At 40.3% G+C, this 22,665-nt stretch overlaps 1 protein-coding gene across 2 annotated transcripts in view; it reads right to left on the bottom strand.

Annotated features, from left to right (window-relative positions):
- Positions 1-22,665, bottom strand: part of LOC124594758 (TELO2-interacting protein 1 homolog) — a 148,412-nt gene that overhangs the window by 81,434 nt on the left and 44,313 nt on the right. The gene's annotated exons all lie outside the window — the stretch shown is intronic.

Genomic DNA, 22,665 nt, shown 5'->3' with positions numbered 1-22,665 from the left:
GTATGGCAGAAGATATTTGTCAGACATTCCCTCCATTCCAGACCTAACTGAAAGAGAGGACAGGACTGATGCATGATTGCATAACAATTAACTAATTTTTGTCATTTTGTACGTTTTCCATTGTTCCTTTTATATTCACAAAGATGTATCCTGTGCTTGCAGCTGAATGAAAGGCAGGTTGTTTGTGCCATGTGTGTTTCGCTTCTTTTATTTGTTAAGCATCTTCAGTGGTCTATAATATATATCTGTTTTATGTATCTAATAATTGCATTATATAGTAATTACAAATACTTTAATGCAATACTTTTTTCTTGTTATTCTTTGGCTTTCTTAGGACAGAAAAACTTTTTCAGCACAAGTTTCATCATGTTAACTTACCATTTAGTGTTACTTCAATTTCTGATGTTATAAATCACAGTTGTATTCAGTTGGTCCGCATACTCCAGATGGCTGATGGCTGGTTTTCAGCATATTTTCAAACACATTTATTTGAACATGCCACTTTCAGTTCTCAATGCGCACACGTGCGTGAGTGTGTGTGTGTGTGTGTGTGTGTGTGTGTGTGTGTGTGTGTGTGTGTTATCAGTGGGTTGTTGATTATACTGATTTGGTGGTCATTTATTACTTTCTTGTTCATTCCAAGGGCTCATTTTATGTGAAAGTTTTCCTTTAATGTTAGGCGTTTTCTGCTGTAATTGTTCACTCTCATAATTTTCATATCCTGTTCCATATTAGATGGTTCATGTCCAGGCTTTATCAGATGTTCAGCAAACGGATAACAGCTATTCTTATGTGTTTTTTAAATCTAGTTTTTAAATTTCTGCCTGTCATTCCCAGACACACTGATTTGTATTCTTGATGTCCTGACAGGTATATATCAGCAGTATGCACAAACATACAGAATAGTAACACTCATGACATGACTAACAAAAAGAAATGATACACTTTACTATATAAACACAAATCAACACACACAGTAGCAAATATACTGAAGAAAAAAGGATTACACATTGCTTACAGAACAAGAAACACACTCCATTCACATTTACAAACACCAACAGACAAACCAGACAAATGCCAGAGTGTTGGTATATATCTTGCAATGAATAAGAAAATAACATATGGTCAAATCAATATAAACAACAACTCACTGATAATGCTAGCCTTTACGACAATAACAAACAGAGATGTAAAACATAACCAGACTAAATAATAAATTAATCTCCCTGTTGCCCCCCCCCCCCCCCCCCCCGCACTCCCCCCCCTTACACACACACACACACACACACACACACACACACACACACACACAAAATATCAAACTACACAAAAACACAACACAAACAAAAAGATTAATGATAAACACACAGTGGCAGCTGTCAATACTACACATTGTAAACATTTACAATCAACAAATTTGGGAAAGTGGAAGTGGAGTGTTCAAATAAATGTGTTCAAAAAAATATTTTTGAAAAAATGTTTTAAAAAAATGTGTTAAAAAAAATTTCAAAAACCGGACATCTTGTGGATGCAGACTGACTAAATAAAACTCCAAGATGACACAAATGCTTTAACTACATCAGAAATATCACTGATCTAGTTCAATATTTATTTAGAAGCACAGAACCGTCCTCAGGAAAAATTAATTGTAACACTAAGCTGTTAGCAAATGCAAACAATTTTCTGTGTGGCGCGGCATTATTAACCATAGATGAGAAACAATAAACATTGTCTTGGGGTTTGATAATAGCAATCAACAATCAGGTATGAAAAAGCATGTTAAAAAGATAATGATATAAATTTTATCAGAGGAGAAAAGAAAAAGGCAAATGGGAGTAATGGAAAGGGGAGTGGTAAAAAATAATAGTTTTAAGCATTTAAAGCAGAACACAGTTAACAAAGAGGCAAAAACAACAGCAGCAATTGCAAAACAAACTTCAGAAAAAGGAAAACTTTCTTTGGCCATGTGGGTGAGCAGTTCAGGAGATGATTGGTGAAGCGTTTCATACGAAGCACTGTTTTACAAGGGTTGGAACTTAAATAGTGGCAACTATTTATTCACAACCGATACAAAAGAGGTACATGTTTGCAGCTGTTACTGTACTTCAAAGTAGTCACCAGTGTTGTGTAGAACCCATTGCCAGGGATGTGGAAAGCGTAGTGTACCATTAGCTGAGCCTGTTCTGTTGACAGTGCGAATGGAGCGGTCTACTGCCTGTCGAATCTGTGGAACAGTTCTGAAGCGAATGCTTCCTTCATCTTCACAATCAAATCAAAGTCACAAGGACTTACGCCCGGGGAGTATGATGGATGGTAGAGTACTTCCTAGTCCCATTGACCGAACAGAGCAGCCACAGCTTGCGCTGCATGCGGCCGCACACTTTTGTGCAAAATGATGGGTGGTTTGCGCAAGAAAGTGATGCCACTTTTTTCGCAAAGCTGTCGCAACCCACCCATCACTTTGCATGACAATGCGTGGCCACATATAAAGCAAGCTGTGGCTGCTTTGTTCGGTCGATGAGACTGGGAAGTACTTTACTATACACCATACTCACCGGACTTAAGTCTTTGTGACTTTGATTTGATTCCGAAGATGAAGGAATCACTTCGTGGCATTCGCTTCAGAACTGTTCCAGAGATTCGACAGTCATTCGCACCATCAACAGAACATGCTCTGCTAATGGTATACTATGCCTTCAGTATCACTGTCAACGGGTTCTATGCAACATTGGTGACTACTTTGAAGGACAGTAACAGGTGCAAACATGTAACTCTTTTTTATCAGTTGTGAATAAATAGTTGCCACTACTTATGTTCCAACCCTCATATATGATGCTGATGCTGACACCCACCCACACACACACACACACACACACACACACACACACACACACAAAGCAAGCACAGAACAAAATTTAGAATTTTTTACTGTTGCTCTGGGAGAATATGGTACCTGTGAACTGCTCAGCAAAATAATATTGATATTAAAACCACAGTTCGCTTAAGAAAACTGTAAAATTACAGGCAGGCATAATGACTGACCATTACTTACTTTCAGGTGGTGAAATTTAAAGTTCTGCCAATAGACGCATGTAAAAGTAGAAAACAAACTGTTCTACCTTTCAGCACTATTGGTTGCTTTCTCCAGGAGAAAAGACAGATAAGTTAGGGTTGACTGGGAGGAGGGGCAGGTCACAGTGACCCCACGATGAGAGGAAGAAATGAGAGGTAAACTGAATACTGCAATTAAGAACTAGGAGGAAATGGAAAAGGAGACAGGAAAAAAAGAGACAGAGAAAGAGAGAGAGAGAGAACCAGAGACTAATAAGAAAAACTTTGAGATAATAGAGTAATTCTTTATCTGCTCATTTCCAATTACTTTTTTATTTTATTTTTTCCTTCTCTCTTTCTCTTTTTAGTTTTTCTCCTTTTCCTCTTGTTTATTAGTTCTTAACTGCACTACTAATTTCACTTCACAGTTCTCTTCCTCCTAACACTTCTTTACTTTTCTGGTCCTATTGTCTCTGAACTGAAGCTACTACAGTGTTTATTAAACTATCACCTTCACCTCCTGATGATTGTCCACTCATCTTTGCCTCCCTTTGTCCTCCTAACAGATGGGTCCATCTCAAAATAGGATTTGTGTAACCTGATGCTCAACCCCCTGCCTCCCTTTCCAATCTTCCCCAATTTATTCCTCTTAGAATGAGCTAACAATTCTGAGAACAAAGATAGTTTTTCTACTTTTATATGTATGTGGGGGGGGGGGGGGCGGTGGAGGTGGAGGGGGGGGGGGGGGGGGGGGAGTGAACTGCTTGGACTTCTGCAGTACAACAAATACATAATGAATAACATTATGTCAGAACAATGGATGTACAGAAGGTTATAGTAAAAAGACAATATTAGTTAGTGTATGATAGATACTTTCACATAATATCAAGTGTGTGTGTGTGTGTGTGTGTGTGTGTGTGTGTGTCTAGAGATACTTACAGTTGCTCAACGGTGAGGTAATCAGTGCCCTTACACACATTAAAAGAAATGAATGTGGATAAAATTACTTAAAATTTTATCAAAGTGAGGAGAAAATGTAGAAAATGACACTCATACATTCATCCCATCTCACTCATGCTGGCCCACACAATTACTCTATCTCACACACCTTGAGAAAACGGAGAAAGGTGCTATACCTGGGATTAAAACAGAAGGAAAACAAAAGAGGAGCTAAAATAGAGACACATGGAAATGTGACTGGCAAACCACTTACAAAAAATATGGATGGGTCAGTCACCCTGTAAACACATTAAGAAAATCTCTCTAAAATTTGAGGAAACAAGTGGGACACATCGCAAAACCTTATAACTCTCATGAAATTTGTTTGAACATTCCTTCAAATAGAGGGCAGATCTGCTGGCAAATCTGCTGCTGCCCTATGATTGAAAAATAAAACAGAGCCCGTTTTCTGTCACTTCCAGTCACTCATGTTCCCATTGACACATGACTCTGTACCTAAACAGTGAGACAATGGCTTGCAGGGAGATGGTACACCGAACTAACTGAGGAACATGACACATCTTGGCTGCTGCATCTGCCCTTTCGTTCCCCGCAATACCCATGTGCGCTGGCACCCAGCAGGAGGACACCTACTTCCCTAATCGTTACAGCTGGACGAGGGTGTCCCGCATATCTTGGACTACTTTATCAGCAGAGACTGAAGGATACTCAGGAAGTTGGAACAAACAAGAAATTTGGCAGGTAAGGCATATCTCATCTACTCCAGCATCCTCAAGATTGCAAGTAGTTCCACATAAAATATACTGAACTTCAGAGGCAACTAATTCTTGAGAACAAGACATGGAAAAATGATAGAGCAACCATCGAAGTCCCGCTGCTTAGATCTATCCATGAATACAGCTACACAGTCAGGGTGCTCATTTAAAATTTCAGACAATAGTGTATTAAAAACAGAAGGTGGAGTGCAACCTCTCCTCTACTGTACTAAATCTAAAATTGCTCTGAGCCTCTGCAGCAACCAGTGTGTCAGTCAGTTGAAACCCCAGATTTAAGGCTGTACTTGCCCCACACCAATGGACTCCAACACACACCTCACAAGGATCCCAAATGGACTCGTTGCCCATGGACCGTTGGTTACGAAGCAATCGATAGCTGAATGAGCACTGGTATAGTACGCTGGGGGAAGTGGGAGTAGCAAGCAACTGACACACCGTGAGAAGCTGCCACCAGATGGTAAGTAGCAGTTCCCCACCGCCAGCACAAAGACTGGGTATGGAGCTTCACCTGTAAGCGTCGGTGGCCAGCCTGATCCCTTCATGGTATACAGTGTTAATGACTTTCAGGTACCAAGGTCTTGCTGATCCATACATTATGCACCCATCCTCCAGCCACAATCACACGGAAGCCCCGTAAAACTGGAGCAAAACCACCCTGTCCACTCCCCAAGACCTGTGGCTAAGACACTTCAAAATGTTCAGTGCCTTCTGGGATCTTGCCATCATGTCCTTCAGGCGAGGTAACCAAGACAACTTGGAATAAACTGCACTGAGTCTTTAAAAGGGAGAATGGTGTTCTACTGTAAGTTGCAACTGACGAATTGTTGTTGCAACACTTAGGAGGAACAGAAAACAGCAAACTGTCACAAATAAGGAGCACTGTAGGGGACTGCTCACTGTAGACGTGATATTGTATACGGCTATGGCAAAGAGGGTATCACTTAAAACACTGCCCTGAGGAACACCATTTTCCTGCTCGAAACTATCTGACAGCACGCCATCTACTTGGTACCGCAAAAAGCACTTTGATAAGAAGGATCGAATAAAGATGGGAGATCACCACAGAAGCCCCATTGGTGGAGCTGCCACAGAATACTGTGTCTTCAAGTACAGTCATATGCCTTACTGATATAAAAAAAATATATCCATAAAATGCCATTTACATAGGAAAGCCTGCTGAACAGCCTCCTCTAGCGGGGGCCGGTTGTCGACAGAGGATTGAAATCTCCTGAGTCCACATTTCAAGTGACTTAGGAGCCTCCTGGTCTCTAACATCCAGACTACATGACGGATAACCATATGCTCCAACGTCTTTCATACACAGTTTGTTAAGGCAATACTCTGGTTGCTACTCTGAGACACATTCGGTCCTTTCCCAGTTTGAGAACAGGTACTAAAATTGCCTCTTTCCACCAACTAGGAAAGTTGCCTGTCTGTCATTGAATTAAAACATTGTAAGAGGACTTCCTTTGACCCTAGTTGCAAGTTCCACAGCATGCTGTATTGGATTTGCTCATGACCAGGTGCAGTATCACGAGCTGCAGAGAGTGCCAAATCCACCTCTCACATGGAAACTGGGCTGTCGTTAGATCTGAAAGCCAACTCACCCCTTTCCATGGTGGCACGGTAATGACAAAACACTGGATCCTAGCTGGCCATGACAGTAGTCAGCACAAAATGTTCTGCCACTGTGGGTGTGATATCTCCAGGTGTTGTTTGGAGACAGCTCTGATTCAGCAGTAACCAACTGCCTTTGATGGAAACCCTCCTGATAGCTTCCCATACAGTAGTACAAAATATGGAACGGTTGATGGAGTCCAGGAACACTTGGCATGACCTTTTCTTGCTCTCCTTGATGATGCATCAAGTCTTTTCCCTGGCTAATCAAAAGGCTGTGAGGTGTTCCGCCATTGTGCAGCACCTTAACCGTCACAGAGCAGCACACCATATCCAGATAACTGAATGGCACTCATCAGCCCAGTAAGAGACAGGTGGCCTACTAGGATGATGGAGGAATATTGGGATGGAAAAGTCAGCGGCATGGTGGATTACTCGTGTGACGTGGTCCATCCACTCCTAGATGCTGTCACAGCATTCAAACATGCTAGCTGGCTGAGCAGCATCCAGTTGGTTCTGCGGATTCTCCATCATGGTTGCATCCTTTCACGGAAAGCTCCATCCAGTAGATGAATGCAGAGTGGGAAGTGGTTCAAAATTGTTCAAATGGCTCTAAGCACCATGGGACTTAACATCTGAGGTCATCAGTCCCCTAGAACTCAAAACTACTTAAACCTAACTAACCTAAGGACATCACACACATCCATGCCCGAGGCAGGATTCGAACCTGCCACCATAGCGGTCGCGCAGTTCCAGACTGAAGTGCCTAGAACTGCTCGGCCACTCCGGCCAGCTAGTGGGAAGTGGTCACTGGAATGAAGGTCTTCAATGACTTCCCATTGAACAGTGTCTGCAAGAGCTGGAGAGCAGAAAAAGAGATCTACGGTTTAGAATGACCTAGTAGCAGCACATAAATTAGTGGGAGTACCTGTGTTGAGGATGTACAGCTAGTGAGACATCATAAGTCTCTCCAAAACCTGAACTTGAGGGCAAGTAGAGGTCGAGCCCCTAAATACATTACAGGCATTGAGGTCTCCCAGTAGCAGAAATGGTTGGGGGAATCGTTCTATAAGATCTGTTAAATTCTCAGAGTCAATCACATCACGTATAGGTAAATACAGTAAGCAAACAGTGATCCTCTGACACACTTCAACTGAAATTGCTTGCAGGTCAATAGCTAAAGGGAGAGAAGAGTAGTGGAGCATGTTATTGACAAACAAGGAGACCCCTACCTTGGCCCTCTCCCTAGTCAGGTCATTCTTGCAATAATGCCCCGTAGTACAGGGGCATCATATGCTTTAAAATGCATCTCCTGTAAGCACAAGCACAAGCACAAGCACAGGTGGCATTCTGTGCCAACAGTTTCACAGTTCCTCCACATTTATCCTGAACCCATTATGTTCCACTGTAATATGGGAGTCATCTATCATGGAGGTCGCACTTTACCCTATCTTTCTGCCATGGAGATGAGCCCATAGTGGGTGGAGACGTTCAGTGTTGGAGCAAGATGTGTGCCCCAGGCCAAAATCAAGGTCCATCGGCTCTGTAGGTGAGTCATGAGAGATGTTATAGGGAGGATGTTAACATCATCATACTGCATGGTTTGTGTCTCCATTAGCAGCTGATTCTTTGTCTTAGACTTCAGTTTCTTTGCCTGGGGAGGTTTTGGGGCCACAGCCTTGGAGTTGGTAGCAGCAGTGCTGGATGGTGGACCTGTCTGAAGCTTTGTAGGAGTAGCTACGCAACGTTGGCAACACAGCCTTGTCTCGTGTTTTGCGAGGAGATATGTGCTTGGAAGTGATTGCAGTAGCACAAGTGCATTGACAAACACAGGTGCTAGTGCTAACACTAGCAACCTCCATTTGTGTAGCAGCATCGGTCTTCTCAACTTGCTGTTTAATGACAGACGGACAGGTGGTGGTGAACATTGGGGGCTGTATGGCCTTATTGATATTTTTGGCTTGACCATAAGAGATATGCTTGGTTGTTTTGATCTCTTGTATCTTCCTTTCTTTGAGGTAGACACTGCAGTCCCCACTCCAGACAGGGTGATCCCCAGAACAGTTTACACTTCTCAGAGGAAGGAGATGAACAACCAACTCCATCATGGGCGGCCTTGCAACATTTTTCATAAATGGCTTCTCCCTTACAACATCAGCTGGTGCGCCCAAAGCACTGTCATGTAAAGAGTGTGTATGGAGACATAAACCACATGCTGAGGTGAAGGAAACCTGTCTTAATGTGCTCTGGAAGTTTAATGCTGCTGAAAGTCAGTATAAATGAGTCAGACTGGATAAGAACATCATCCACCCTTTTCATGATATTCTGCATGTCAACTACTACTTCTTGGGGCCACTCAACTTGCAGTTCTTCTTTGGAATGTCCAGCAGATCCACGCATGTCACAATGTCTTTGCTGCAATCCAATGTGGTGTGGAGCTCAGTTTCAATGGCGTATTCCACAGGGCATTACACTTCCTGCAGGTTTGTTGTCTGCTGGGAATTAAGAGGTTTCGACCAATAATGTCCCACTGCTTAACTGATTGATTTTAATGTCCCTGTGATTCCCTCTAAACCCTTTCAGACGTAAAAATGAGAGATTTTCTCAAACATTCCCTCTCTTCTTTTAATTATCAAATATAAATTCTGTTCTTCAGCATCCATTCCATTACTAAATGTTGACTCCAGAATCTGGAGGGCACATCACATGAGGACTCTTGAGCGATTGGGAATTGGTAGCCACCAGTGGTCCACCCAATGAGAGGGAGAAGAAGAAGATTTCAAGAGGTCCATCTTGGTACCATGAGCAGCTACAGAAATAAAAAAGTCCATATAGACAGAGCCCTGCATGGCTAGGTAAACCTTATAGAACTGAGGTGTGACAGGTTCCCCAGAGGCTGTTCACTCATAACTGTTCCACCTCAACAGCTACGTATCTCATCAGCGTGCAGCACACCTTGAGATTGAGGGTTTTTTATAGAAGTTTTTACCATCCTCACAATCCAAGCAATCAAGTCAAGGTCCCCATTCCCTACGACACATAATGTTCCATGCTGCACCATACAGTAGTCACTGAAGCATGCCCTGAGCTTATAGTGACATGGGATTGGTGGTGATTACCAGACCCCAACTCAGGAACTCAAGGGTCACCAAGCCCGTACCCAGCAAACAAATGCTGGGCCCCTGAGGGTTACAGTACCAAATAAGAATGTTGGCACAAAACAGGAAATTCTGTGCATTGCTGAGCTTGCAATCAGAGATCTATTTTTCATTAGGACATGTGAAAGCAATTCTGCATAGTGTTGTTAATAAGGTAAATGATACTTTCCTTGGTAATTGCAACTTACTGAATTTTCATTTTGGACAAATATTTGGCACACCTCCCATTTTCCTTACAATGAGTGTAAGTACACTCAGAATATTTTAGAAGTTAAAATAACTGAAAATATTTGGCGGAAGACTTTGTTTCATTCTCTATTACATTTATCATTCATCTGCCCACTGTTTTACAAATTCCATTATTAAGGAGCATCTTGACAAATATAAAAAGAGGAAAAGTTCATATTAACCAAGAAAAGCAGTCGTCTGAAATTATTTCTGCAAGCTGTGTGAATAATCTGCTAGTAGTTTCGGCTGACTGTGCTAGTCATGAAACAAAACTAATTATTTAGGAATGACTGTGTACAAGATCAGTCTCACAATAATGTGATAATACCAAATTTGGTACATGGATTATACTAAAGAAATGGACAGATCTATGAAGATAAAACCAATCTCAAACATGATGAAAAATGTGAGTTCCTAAAATGTAAAAATAATAAAAATCAGACAGCAAAAACAGTGGTGTCCATAACCAAAAGAGTTTATATTAGTACTTTTGTAAGGAGGGGTGGGGGTGGAAGGAGGGGACGGGCTGTCAGAGCAAATGTACAAAAGGCTAAAATTTGTTTAAAAAATTGAGAGTTCTTGATAATTAATAATTAAATAATGACTATCATATTTTGTAAAGTGTAAGTTACATCAAAACTAACATTTCTATTATATTTGTCACACTTATTCCAATAAAATCAGAAAAAACAAGTGCTTTAGCCAAAAATAAAAAATCTCATTATAATTAAATGTTAAATGGTAAGCTACAATTTGAATCAAAATTTGTGCTGACTTTCTTTGGTGATACGGAAGGTGCAAATGATCTATAAAATTAAAGGTGCAATCTAGTTTTTGGGAATAATGTGATGGGGAACAATAATTACATTAAGATATCTAAGTTATTACTTTCTACAAATGTTGGCTGAGGATTACATTTGTTTTTAGGAAACTTAACCATAATTATGTCTTCCAAATTAGACTCTTTATTCCCTCTCTGTGAGCACTTAATAAACACAAACTTGAAAGATAATGATCATTAATTTTGCTCTTCACCGATACTTCCACTTCCCTGGGGTGCTAACGTTCCTCAAGTAGTGCAAGTTAGTGATGGAACTGTCACATAATTCAGGAGAGCCCTCTTTAAAAGATGGAAAAAAATTAGTTTCCAAAAAGAAATCATTTCATTTACTCAACACAGTCCCTGTTTCACCATAAAGCATAACATCATCTGCTTTACACGTCAACATTTTCAATACCATAAAATTCAGGCAGATCCTCAGTAGCTCTGAGAAAAAATAGCTTTATTTATATTTTTCATAACATCGGTACGAACAAAAATTGATTGGAAAGTTGACTCATTTTCTTTAAAGTCTTTATTCAAGTGACATTAATCAGAGATTCTAAACAAAGAATTAACTGATCTTTAATAAATGTGTTGATCAGATCCAGAATGTTCAAATTATGAGTTTGTCATCTCAGTTTCCAGAAAATCACACGTATGTTTTCCTTCCATGAAAATCTCACCAAATTCATCATAGGATTTGACTTTGCTTGGGAAAAAAGCCCAAAGATCCTTTTTTACATGCTGGTGTACACAATGCAAGTCATGATCTACAGATTGCAATTCATTCATGAACAACAACTGGCATGAAGAGTTCCCTGATATGACTGGGATGTACAATGAAGATACAGAAGAAAGACTGGACATCTAATTCTGAAGTTTATGACCATACTTCTGGATTTGCTTCATAATGAACAGAAAGGACTATCTTAATGGTTACAAAATGTTTAGAAAACAGTCCTACCATATATAATTTTCTTTTTAAGACCATATTGCTTCACACAAACCCGGCAGGTTTGTGACTTTCTAAGTATAAGCACCACTGGGACACTATACGTGAGTTGTAAGACACATGTGACTTCTATCATTTGAGAGGCGTTCATTTGCTGACCAGCATCAACAGTGCCACATTCTCTTAAAGTAGGGTTTTGGTAGAAGAAGATTAACCATGAGGGCATTTTTCTGTGATACTGCCATGGCTTTCATAAATTCTACTAGAAAAAAGAAATCATATGGTATTAAAGTCAGTCCACTCTCTTGGAGGAAGTTGTGTCTTAACAACAGAAAACAGAAGGCAGGTTAACAAACAGTGAGCCTAAATTTGGAGTAGACAGACATTAAATATGGAAAACTGTAAGGACCAGTGCCTGGTCCGTTCCTATTCTTGGCCAACATTAATTATTTACCCAGGACATAGGAGAAGTCTTAAGAAACCAATATTTGCTGCTGATGAAATTAATACAGAGCCCAAAAATTAAAAAAGGATACAGTCAGGTGAATAATGAAACAGGTGTACAGCTGGTTCAGAGTAAACAGTTTACTCCTTTATCTTACACAGATTCATATTATGCAATTCCAAAGAAATTAAATTAACTTAACAGGTATCAAAAGTAAGGATCAATAGGCACACAATGGATAAGGCACCATGTATGACGTTCCTAGGCATCCAGAACAGAGAGGGCACCAACCTGTGGGTATGTTAAACAATAAGCTCAGTTGTGCAGGCTCTGCACAGAAATCTCTCTCACTGTGTTATCCTACCAATAAGATTGCTAGCATTCCTTCACTCACTACCGTCCTATGGCAAAATCTTTTGGAGCAATGCAGTGAAGGTCAAAACATGAATTCATTCTACAGAAGGGGGCAGTAAGGACATTTTGCCACAGCTAAAATACTATAGTTCAATTCTTTAATCTTGGTGGCTCACGCATGCCCGCCCAGACGCGGGAGATTGCTGTGTTGCCAGTTGCAAACGACGCACATGCCAAGAGAAGCAGCGCCATAGTATAGTATAGTTCACAAACTTACTTTTAGGGGGAGCACGCAGTTAACCCTTTCGCTGCTACAGAGACGTGCTCCCCGCATTCCTCCTGTAGCCTTCGTGCATGCCAAACACGTTCAGCCCATGCTGAAGGAGTAATTCTGTCAAGTGCTTCGTGCAAAAGCCTTTCTGTATCGGCAATTTTAAATGTCACGTTTCGTTCTGCGACATACCCTTTCACTTGTGCCCAAATTAACTCTATCGGATTGTACTGACAATGGTACGGTGGCAAACGCAAAACTGTGTGTCCACGTTCCTGTGCAATACAATCGATTTCATAAACTTCTGTGCGAGGCTTATGGAGCACTACAAGATTCAACATTTCAGCATGAGTTTGGTTGGCAGTATGTGGTATATTTTTACTTGCAAGCCACAACATGATATCGGCTTTTTTGTACTTGTTGTGGGTGTCTTGTCAACAACAACGGAGCGATAACTCGCATTGTCCATTACAATCACCGGGTTTGCAGGCAAGTAAGGGAGAAACTGACTTCTAAACCACAATTTAAATGTCTCTGAGTTCATTTAGGAATGATAATCCCCTGAATTGCTCTTTTTTTGCCCGGAGCACTAATTTGCTTTCTGGAATGAATCCGGAAGCAGAACCAGCGTGAAGCACAATTATTCGTCCACCTTTACCAACTGGTACTTTAAACCCACCCGAACCATCACTCATTTTCCAACACACTTTCCTTGTGTGATTTTGGTTTACCCACGTTTTGTCTAAGAAAAAAATGTTCTTATTCCCGGCTTTTCTTACTTTAATAATATGTCTTAAAAACTGCCTTTGAAGCAGTGATATCACTACGTTCCATTAAAAACTTTCTTCCATCATTTGTATGTACATATTTGAATCCAATGCCGGCCGCTGGTGGCCGAGCGGTTCTGGCGCTGCAGTCTGGAACCGCGCGACCGCTACGGTCGCAGGTTCAAATCCTGCCTCGGGCATGGATGTGTGTGTTGTCCTTAGGTTAGTTAGGTTTAAGTAGTTCTAAGTTCTAGGGGACTTATGACCTCAGCAGTTGAGTCCCATAGTGCTCAGAGCCATTTGAACCATTTTTGAATCCAATGTTTTTAAGTATTCTATTTATTGAAGTCATGCTACCTTTAAAATTTATGGTTTCACGCATTTTCACAGTGATTTTTATTTACACTAAGAAATATGCCTGTGTTGTACATGTTGAGCACTTCTCGTCTTAGAAATCTTTGGCAATCTGCTGAACGGTTCTCAAGCTAACGCCTGTCGCTTCTGCAGTGCGTTCCTTAGATCTGGCGGTGTCTGTGATAGGTCCACTGTTTTCTGCTTCGGGCTTGAAAAAAGCATGTATCCTGTAAATTATTTCCCTGCCTGTTTATGGAGAGTTTGTCACTTACCACCATCATCAGCCATGACAACTTGCAACAAATGCGATAAAAATTCACCAAATAATAACTACAATCACATTTAACACTCCCACTCACCAAGGCATTCACAGCAGACCGCTCAGAAAACTGCTGAACACTTATTGGCTGTCAGCAGATGCATGACGTCAGGTGTGTAGAATGAGCCTTAAACCTACTGCAGTCGTTCATGGTTCCAACTATACAGCGTTCATTTTAATTGGAGACATTGAAATATCCGAAAATCTACAATCAGATCAAACAAATTTATAACTAAAATTTGTTTGTCTCCGAGGGGGGCATCCAATGATACAATATCAGACGAATTTGTGGTCAAATTTGTTATAATTGGATGTCCCCTTCTGAGAGGAACTAATTTTCATTAGGATTTCTTTTGGCTCTGCGTGTCGTTTTCAAGAGATTTCAATGTCCCCAGTTTAAATGAACACCCGTTATAACACAAACAGTGTTTATAAATTGAGAAATATTCCATCTTTAGCGACTGTAATAAAACTTTTATTTATACCAGCATCATTTCGCTTTTTTCTAAAACGTTCTGATTAAAACAAAGTTGGCAATGTTCACAAACCGAATTGTGGACGTAATAAAACATAGAAACTAAAAAATATTGTCAGTGAGGCGCAGAGCGCAAACAATTTGTGTTTGTCACAGCGGACAGCAAATACTTGCCAAAGCATAGATCAGTCGACGAATACATTGAATATGATGTTGCCAAAGCAGCAAAGCAAAGAATTGCGTCAGACAATCAAGTAGCACGGCAACGTACGAGCCGAAATTCTGCTCTAAATAATACTTTTAATGCTGCCGCAAAAGAATATATCTCAATATGAACAGTACAACAATGATTGCGGAAGAGAAGATATACAAACAAAACAGATAACATGAATATTGTATGTGTGGCTTTTCATTGTTTTTAATTGCTGTGAAAAGAATACTGGACGACAAAATTAGAAAAACCGAAAACCTATTATGATTATAATGAAGGGACAAAGCACTAGAAATTTCAAAAAACTACATTCAAACAAATAAAATTCATGAAGTAAGACTCTTCGATATTGTTTTTAAATAAAGAAAATATTAAGCACCAAACAAGGTTTGAATGCAGAACCTTTCACTTAGCAGTCAAACACCTTAACCATTACGCTAACCATTACGCTAACCCCCCCCATGAACCATGGACCTTGCCGTTGGTGGGGAGGCTTGCGTGCCTCAGCGATACAGATAGCCGTACCGTAGGTGCAACCACAACGGAGGGGTATCTGTTGAGAGGCCAGACAAACGTGTGGTTCCTGAAGAGGGGCAGCAGCCTTTTCAGTAGTTGCAAGGGCAACAGTCTGGATGATTGACTGATCTGGCCTTGTAACAATAACCAAAACGGCCTTGCTGTGCTGGTACTGCGAACGGCTGAAAGCAAGGGGAAACTACAGCCGTAATTTTTCCCGAGGGCATGCAGCTTTACTGTATGATTACATGATGATGGCGTCCTCTTGGGTAAAATATTCCGGAGGTAAAATAGTCCCCCATTCGGATCTCCGGGCGGGGACTACTCAAGAGGATGTCGTTATCAGGAGAAAGAAAACTGGCGTTCTACGGATCGGAGCGTGGAATGTCAGATCCCTTAATCGGGCAGGTAGGTTAGAAAATTTAAAAAGGGAAATGGATAGGTTGAAGTTAGATATAGTGGGAATTAGTGAAGTTCGGTGGCAGGAGGAACAAGACTTCTGGTCAGGTGACTACAGGGTTATAAACACAAAATCAAATAGGGGTAATGCAGGAGTAGGTTTAATAATGAATAGGAAAATAGGAATGCGGGTAAGCTACTACAAACAGCATAGTGAACGCATTATTGTGGCCAAGATAGATACGAAGCCCACGCCTACTACAGTAGTACAAGTTTATATGCCAACTAGCTCTGCAGATGATGAAGAAATTGAAGAAATGTATGATGAAATAAAAGAAATTATTCAGATTGTGAAGGGAGACGAAAATTTAATAGTCATGGGTGACTGGAATTCAAGAGTAGGAAAAGGGAGAGAAGGAAACATAGTAGGTGAATATGGATTGGGGGACAGAAATGAAAGAGGAAGCCGCCTGGTCGAATTTTGCACAGAGCACAACATAATCATAACTAACACTTGGTTTAAGAATCATGAAAGAAGGTTGTATACATGGAAGAACCCTGGAGATACTAAAAGGTATCAGATAGATTATATAATGGTAAGACAGAGATTTAGGAACCAGGTTTTAAATTGTAAGACATTTCCAGGGGCAGATGTGGACTCTGACCACAATCTATTGGTTATGACCTGTAGATTAAAACTGAAGAAACTGCAAAAAGGTGGGAATTTAAGGAGATGGGACCTGGATAAACTAAAAGAACCAGAGGTTCTACAGAGATTCAGGGAGAGCATAAGGGAGCAATTGACAGGAATGGGGGAAATAAATACAGTAGAAGAAGAATGGGTAGCTTTGAGGGATGAAGTAGTGAAGGCAACAGAGGATCAAGTAGGTAAAAAGACGAGGGCTAGTAGAAATCCTTGGGTAACAGAAGAAATATTGAATTTAATTGATGAAAGGAGAAAATATAAAAATGCAGTAAGTGAAACAGGCAAAAAGGAATACAAATGTCTCAAAAATGAGATCGACAGGAAGTGCAAAATGGCTAAGCAGGGATGGCTAGAGGACAAATGTAAGGATGTAGAGGCCTATCTCACTAGGGGTAAGATAGATACCGCCTACAGGAAAATTAAAGAGACCTTTGGAGATAAGAGAACCACTTGTATGAATATCAAGAGCTCAGATGGAAACCCAGTTCTAAGCAAAGAAGGGAAAGCAGAAAGGTGGAAGGAGTATATAGAGGGTCTATACCAGGGTGATGTACTTGAGGACAATATTATGGAAATGGAAGAGGATGTAGATGAAGATGAAATGGGAGATATGATACTGCGTGAAGAGTTTGACAGAGCACTGAAAGACCTGAGTCGAAACAAGGCCCCCGGAGTAGACAATATTCCATTGGAACTACTGACGGCCGTGGGAGAGCCAGTCCTGACAAAACTCTACCATCTGGTGAGCAAGATGTATGATACAGGCGAAATACCCTCAGACTTCAAGAAGAATATAATAATTCCAATCCCAAAGAAAGCAGGTGTTGACAGATGTGAAAATTACCGAACTATCAGCTTAATAAGTCACAGCTGCAAAATACTAACACGAATTCTTTACAGACGAATGGAAAAACTAGTAGAAGCCAACCTCGGGGAAGATCAGTTTGGATTCCGTAGAAACACTGGAACACGTGAGGCAATACTGACCTTAAGACTTATCTTAGAAGAAAGATTAAGGAAAGGCAAACCTACGTTTCTAGCATTTGTAGACTTAGAGAAAGCTTTTGACAATGTTGACTGGAATACTCTCTTTCAAATTCTAAAGGTGGCAGGGGTAAAATACAGGGAGCGAAGGGCTATTTACAATTTGTACAGAAACCAGATGGCAGTTATAAGAGTCGAGGGACATGAAAGGGAAGCAGTGGTTGGGAAGGGAGTAAGACAGGGTTGTAGCCTCTCCCCGATGTTGTTCAATCTGTATATTGAGCAAGCAGTAAAGGAAACAAAAGAAAAATTCGGAGTAGGTATTAAAATTCATGGAGAAGAAATAAAAACTTTGAGGTTCGCCGATGACATTGTAATTCTGTCAGAGACAGCAAAGGACTTGGAAGAGCAGTTGAATGGAATGGACAGTGTCTTGAAAGGAGGATATAAGATGAACATCAACAAAAGCAAAACAAGGATAATGGAATGTAGTCTAATTAAGTCGGGTGATGCTGAGGGAATTAGATTAGGAAATGAGGCACTTAAAGTAGTAAAGGAGTTTTGCTATTTGGGGAGCAAAATAACTGATGATGGTCGAAGTAGAGAGGATATAAAATGTAGGCTGGCAATGGCAAGGAAAGCGTTTCTGAAGAAGAGAAATTTGTTAACATCCAGTATTGATTTAAGTGTCAGGAAGTCATTTCTGAAAGTATTCGTATGGAGTGTAGCCATGTATGGAAGTGAAACATGGACGATAAATAGTTTGGACAAGAAGAGAATAGAAGCTTTCGAAATGTGGTGCTACAGAAGAATGCTGAAGATTAGATGGGTAGATCACATAACTAATGAGGAAGTATTGAATAGGATTGGGGAGAAGAGAAGTTTGTGGCACAACTTGACCAGAAGAAGGGATCGGTTGGTAGGACATGTTCTGAGGCATCAAGGGATCACCAATTTAGTATTGGAGGGCAGCGTGGAGGGTAAAAATCGTAGAGGGAGACCAAGAGATGAATACACTAAGCAGATTCAGAAGGATGTAGGTTGCAGTAGGTACCGGGAGATGAAAAAGCTTGCACAGGATAGATTAGCATGGAGAGCTGCATCAAACCAGTCTCAGGACTGAAGACCACAACAACAACAACAACGCAAATAGTCATTGATTCTAAAATATCACACAAAATACCAACAAACACTGTTGGTATGACTATGATTACTCACGTTTCATCGAAGTACAACAGAAAATAAACAATTACCGCTGTTCTTCATTACGAAAAAGTGGCTCGTGAGAATGATACAAACACCTTTCCTTGCTATCGCCTGAATTAGGAGGCTTATTACTTGTTTGGTTTAATTAATTAATAGAATATGAAGCAATTGGTATAAAGAATGCTTTTTCCAAACTTCCTATAAAAGAAAGTCTGCTATCAAGACATTGCTTTTGTTCAATTACTTTATTTATGACTGAACATTTCTAAAACTGAAGACACTCGTTGGTGCTCTGCACTGCAGTCGAGCTCTGGCAATGTCATTCTCTGTTCATTGACTGACTGTATTTTGTGACGTCAGATGCGCAGAACGAACCTGAACTCAGCCGCCGTCGTAAATGGCGCGCACTATAGAAGTAAAAGCAAAATCAAACAATGGCAACTCCAGGTTGGAATAACAACAATGTAGCAAAAGATAGATTGCTACTTACCATAAAGATGACACATTAAAAGTTAGAGATAGGCACAGTTAAAAGACACTTACACATAATTTTTCTTTCACATACAGCCTTCATTAAAAAAAGAAAGGGAAAGACACGTCATTCATCCACACAAGCAAGCACTACTCACATGAACATGGCCATCAACTCTGGCAGCTCAGACCAGAATGCCTTTCTGATCCAAGCTGTGTATGTGAGATGTGCTTACTTACTGTGGCATCACAACTAGTGCGCGATCGCCCATTTGTCTATTAAAAGCTTTAATTCAGAATGTATGTGGGCTGCAATGTAAGCCGGTAGAGTATTATACGGTCAAGTAACGGACGAGTTGTGTCCTGCAGACTGAGGTCACGACCATCTGTTGCAGCTGCGCGTGTGAAAGCAGTGGAGTAGCGCTGGCAGGTCACTTACATTATACGAAACTAAAAATATTAATTACTAACAAAGGAATAACCTGAGGAACGTCATATTTGATGTACAACCTTCTGTTGTGAAAACAAACAATATGTCAAAGTCTGAGATCAAAAATAGTTGTATTTTGGAAGTTCGTAAAATTCCATTAAAAAAAAAACGTAGTTTTCCGACAGTCAAGAATTTAAATAAATACAGTGATGTAATAGTTCACCTTCAGTGACTATGTACGATGATCTGATAACACCTTCAGTGTTCATATACAAATTTGGAAAGTTTTTAGTTTCAGAAAACCTCTGTGACTTTTCTATAATAATAATTTCAAGAATTCTAAGTAAATATGTGTATTGTGTGTTAGGGTGCGCGTGAATGAGAATGCGTGCGTGAGAGTATGTGGGACATTCGGCATTATTAAAAATCATTCATATAATTCTCTACAGGAACTGGTGAGTGTTCCAATTCTGTAACGTGGGAACGAATCCACTAGTGGTTCCCCTACTAGTGAATGTCGGATGTCCAAGTATGTATGCTTATGTATAAGACAGCCAGAACATTCGCGACTACATAATAAATTTCCAGATGTACAGTACAGCTTATAGTTCATTTTATTTTGTTTATTTAATTAGAGAGTTTTGTGCTACTTAATTTGATGACATCAATGAGCCTACAGAAGCGGTTGGTGCTAGCTAGATTTTGGCACGAGCTGCGCCCTAGAAGTGAGTTCTCATTGGTCATAAGTGCTGACAGCCAATGAGAAGCGAGACAGTTGGCCGCCTAGCGAGGAGATATAGTTTGGAGTGTGGGAGAGTGAGAAGGAGAGAGAGTGGCGAGCTAGTTTTGATTGGAGGCGGTTATGCTGGATATGACTTTTCACATTATGTGTAAGATGAAGTCTTAGGATGACTTCCGCATTATGGTCCAGTGTTAATGGTATCTGGTAGTGACCAGAAACAGTTTATGAAAACTTTAGTGTTGTGCTAATTCGTTCTGATGAAAATCGCGAGTGAACTTTGAATTATATAGCGTGGCAGTACTGAGTATATTCTTACTGAGTATTTTATGGTGAGCATAAACTTTAACTAAAGACAACCACTGAATACCGTGTGCACAAGTAATTGGCCGATCATTGACTGTGTTACAAGTAATTGGTTCCGGAATTTGGGAAGGTAAAAGTTCTGGCTGTTTTAGGTATGGTGATAACTGTGAGCAGAAACTTTAGTAATTTTCGTAAATGTGGGCTGATGATCTTGCTTAACGGCAATAAAGATCTATTGAAGGCTTAAATTTGAACTTCATGTTTAAAGTACGAGTGACATCCCCTTTCCGAATCATTTCTTTAAAGTACATAGAAAATTTTCAGCAAATTTTACTTATAGCGGCCTCCGGCGTGTAGCTATGAGGTTACAGTTTCCTCAACACTGTTTTTCTGTGATCTCGTAAGTAGCTGCAGCCAGGAGTTTACGTGCGAAGATCTACCGCTGTAAAGAGGTAGGTGAACAAAAATTATAAAAGAAAATGCGTTGCAGCAGCAGCAACATATAATCCGTCACAATTGGTGCATCACACGCACGCACGTAAAAAATCCGTCGCACTTACATGAATGAATGGTGTGTGTGTGTGTGTGTGTGTGTGTGTGTGTGTGTGTGTGTGTGTGTTTTCTGATGAAGGCTGCAGCCAAAATCTTATACATAAAAAATTCTTAATTCCATCCAAACAGACCTCGGAAGGCCCAACAGTACCTCTTATGTGTAAGAGTCTTTTAAATGTGCCTGGAATTAGTATGTCACCTGTATGGTAAGTAGTAATCTATCTTTTCCTACACTGTTGCAAAAATAAAAGTAATACAGACTTTGCATCCCTATTTAGTTTTCAGAATGGAGTTTTATATTCTAATGTAAAAATCTATAACAAGTTAGCAGCAGACATAAGGCAGAAAACTGAACACAGTATCAATGGAGTCTTCGTCAACAGCACATAGTGCGCCACTCATGCGGTCTGCGGGAGGCGACACATTTAAACTTAATGCCACTGCACCTCCACAAGTACACTCTCTCCAGCGTGTGGGTTGTGCCATGAATGCCACCAGAGGATGTCATCTTCCATCACTCACTGCATTCAATTGTTGAGCATCAAGTCTTTTTAACACGTCGCACACCGAGCTCTGCCCCAAAATCTTGGAAGACTTCCAGTGAGAGTAAACTGTTGTAGCACGACACTACTATTGCTACAGCTATATAGAGACTGAACTTGGAATTGTTCGCAAGTAAACAAGTTCACAGCAACCACTAATCAACTCTTATCATATTTAATGTTATGTATTCTTTTCTATTCAACTTGCACATATTTAAATAAAGGTTTTATTCATTTTGTGGATGTCTGGCTTTTGTTAAAGGCCACCTTCAAACTGCAGACACAACAGTGAAAATCACTGGTTATTAAACAACAGAGTAAGAGAATGGCTCATTGGCCACTCCTCCCACAATTTATCAGAATGTTTGGACTCAAGAGGTACAAATTCCATGTAAATCTTATGGTTACATTACAATATTATTAATTATTAATATTATTAAACATTTCTTCACTTTTCCAATATATAGATCACTGGGTAAAGTTATGTAAATGCTATATAGGTATAAGTAACAGCCAAGTAGTAGAAGGGGAGAAGCAGTGTCCTTTTTTTTTTTTAAAAAATAGTGTTTCATCTAATATACATGAATAAGCATAAATTGCTACTCATAATATAGGGGAAATGTCCAGTCGCAGTCACATGCAACAAAAAGACTGCTAAATAAGCAAGTTTTTGGCCGGAAGGTCTCCTTCTGTATTGGACAACATATGCACACACATTCACGCAAATAAAACTCACGTACACGTGACTACTGTCTCTGTCTGCTGAAGCCAGACTGAGTCTGGCCTTGGCAGCCAGAGGCAGTGGTCATGTGTGCGTGAATTGTGTTTGCATGAATGTATGTGTGCATGTTATCTCATTCAGAAGAAGGCCTTTTGGTCGAAAGCTTAGTTGTTTAGCAGTCTTTGTGTTGTGTCTGTTTGTGACTCAACATCTCCACTATATGGTGAGTAGCAATCTACCCTTCTCATAATATTGTCATTATTTCATACTGGACTTCCCACTTTCTGAATATGTATAAAGTAATGGCCATAATTATCAGTCTGAACAGATTA

The sequence above is a fragment of the Schistocerca americana genome, chromosome 2 (assembly GCF_021461395.2).
Source record: "Schistocerca americana isolate TAMUIC-IGC-003095 chromosome 2, iqSchAmer2.1, whole genome shotgun sequence".
In the NCBI taxonomy this organism is placed as follows: domain Eukaryota; kingdom Metazoa; phylum Arthropoda; class Insecta; order Orthoptera; family Acrididae; genus Schistocerca; species Schistocerca americana.
Note: the sequence above shows the minus strand (reverse complement) of the source record. Positions and strands in the feature narration are given on the sequence as shown.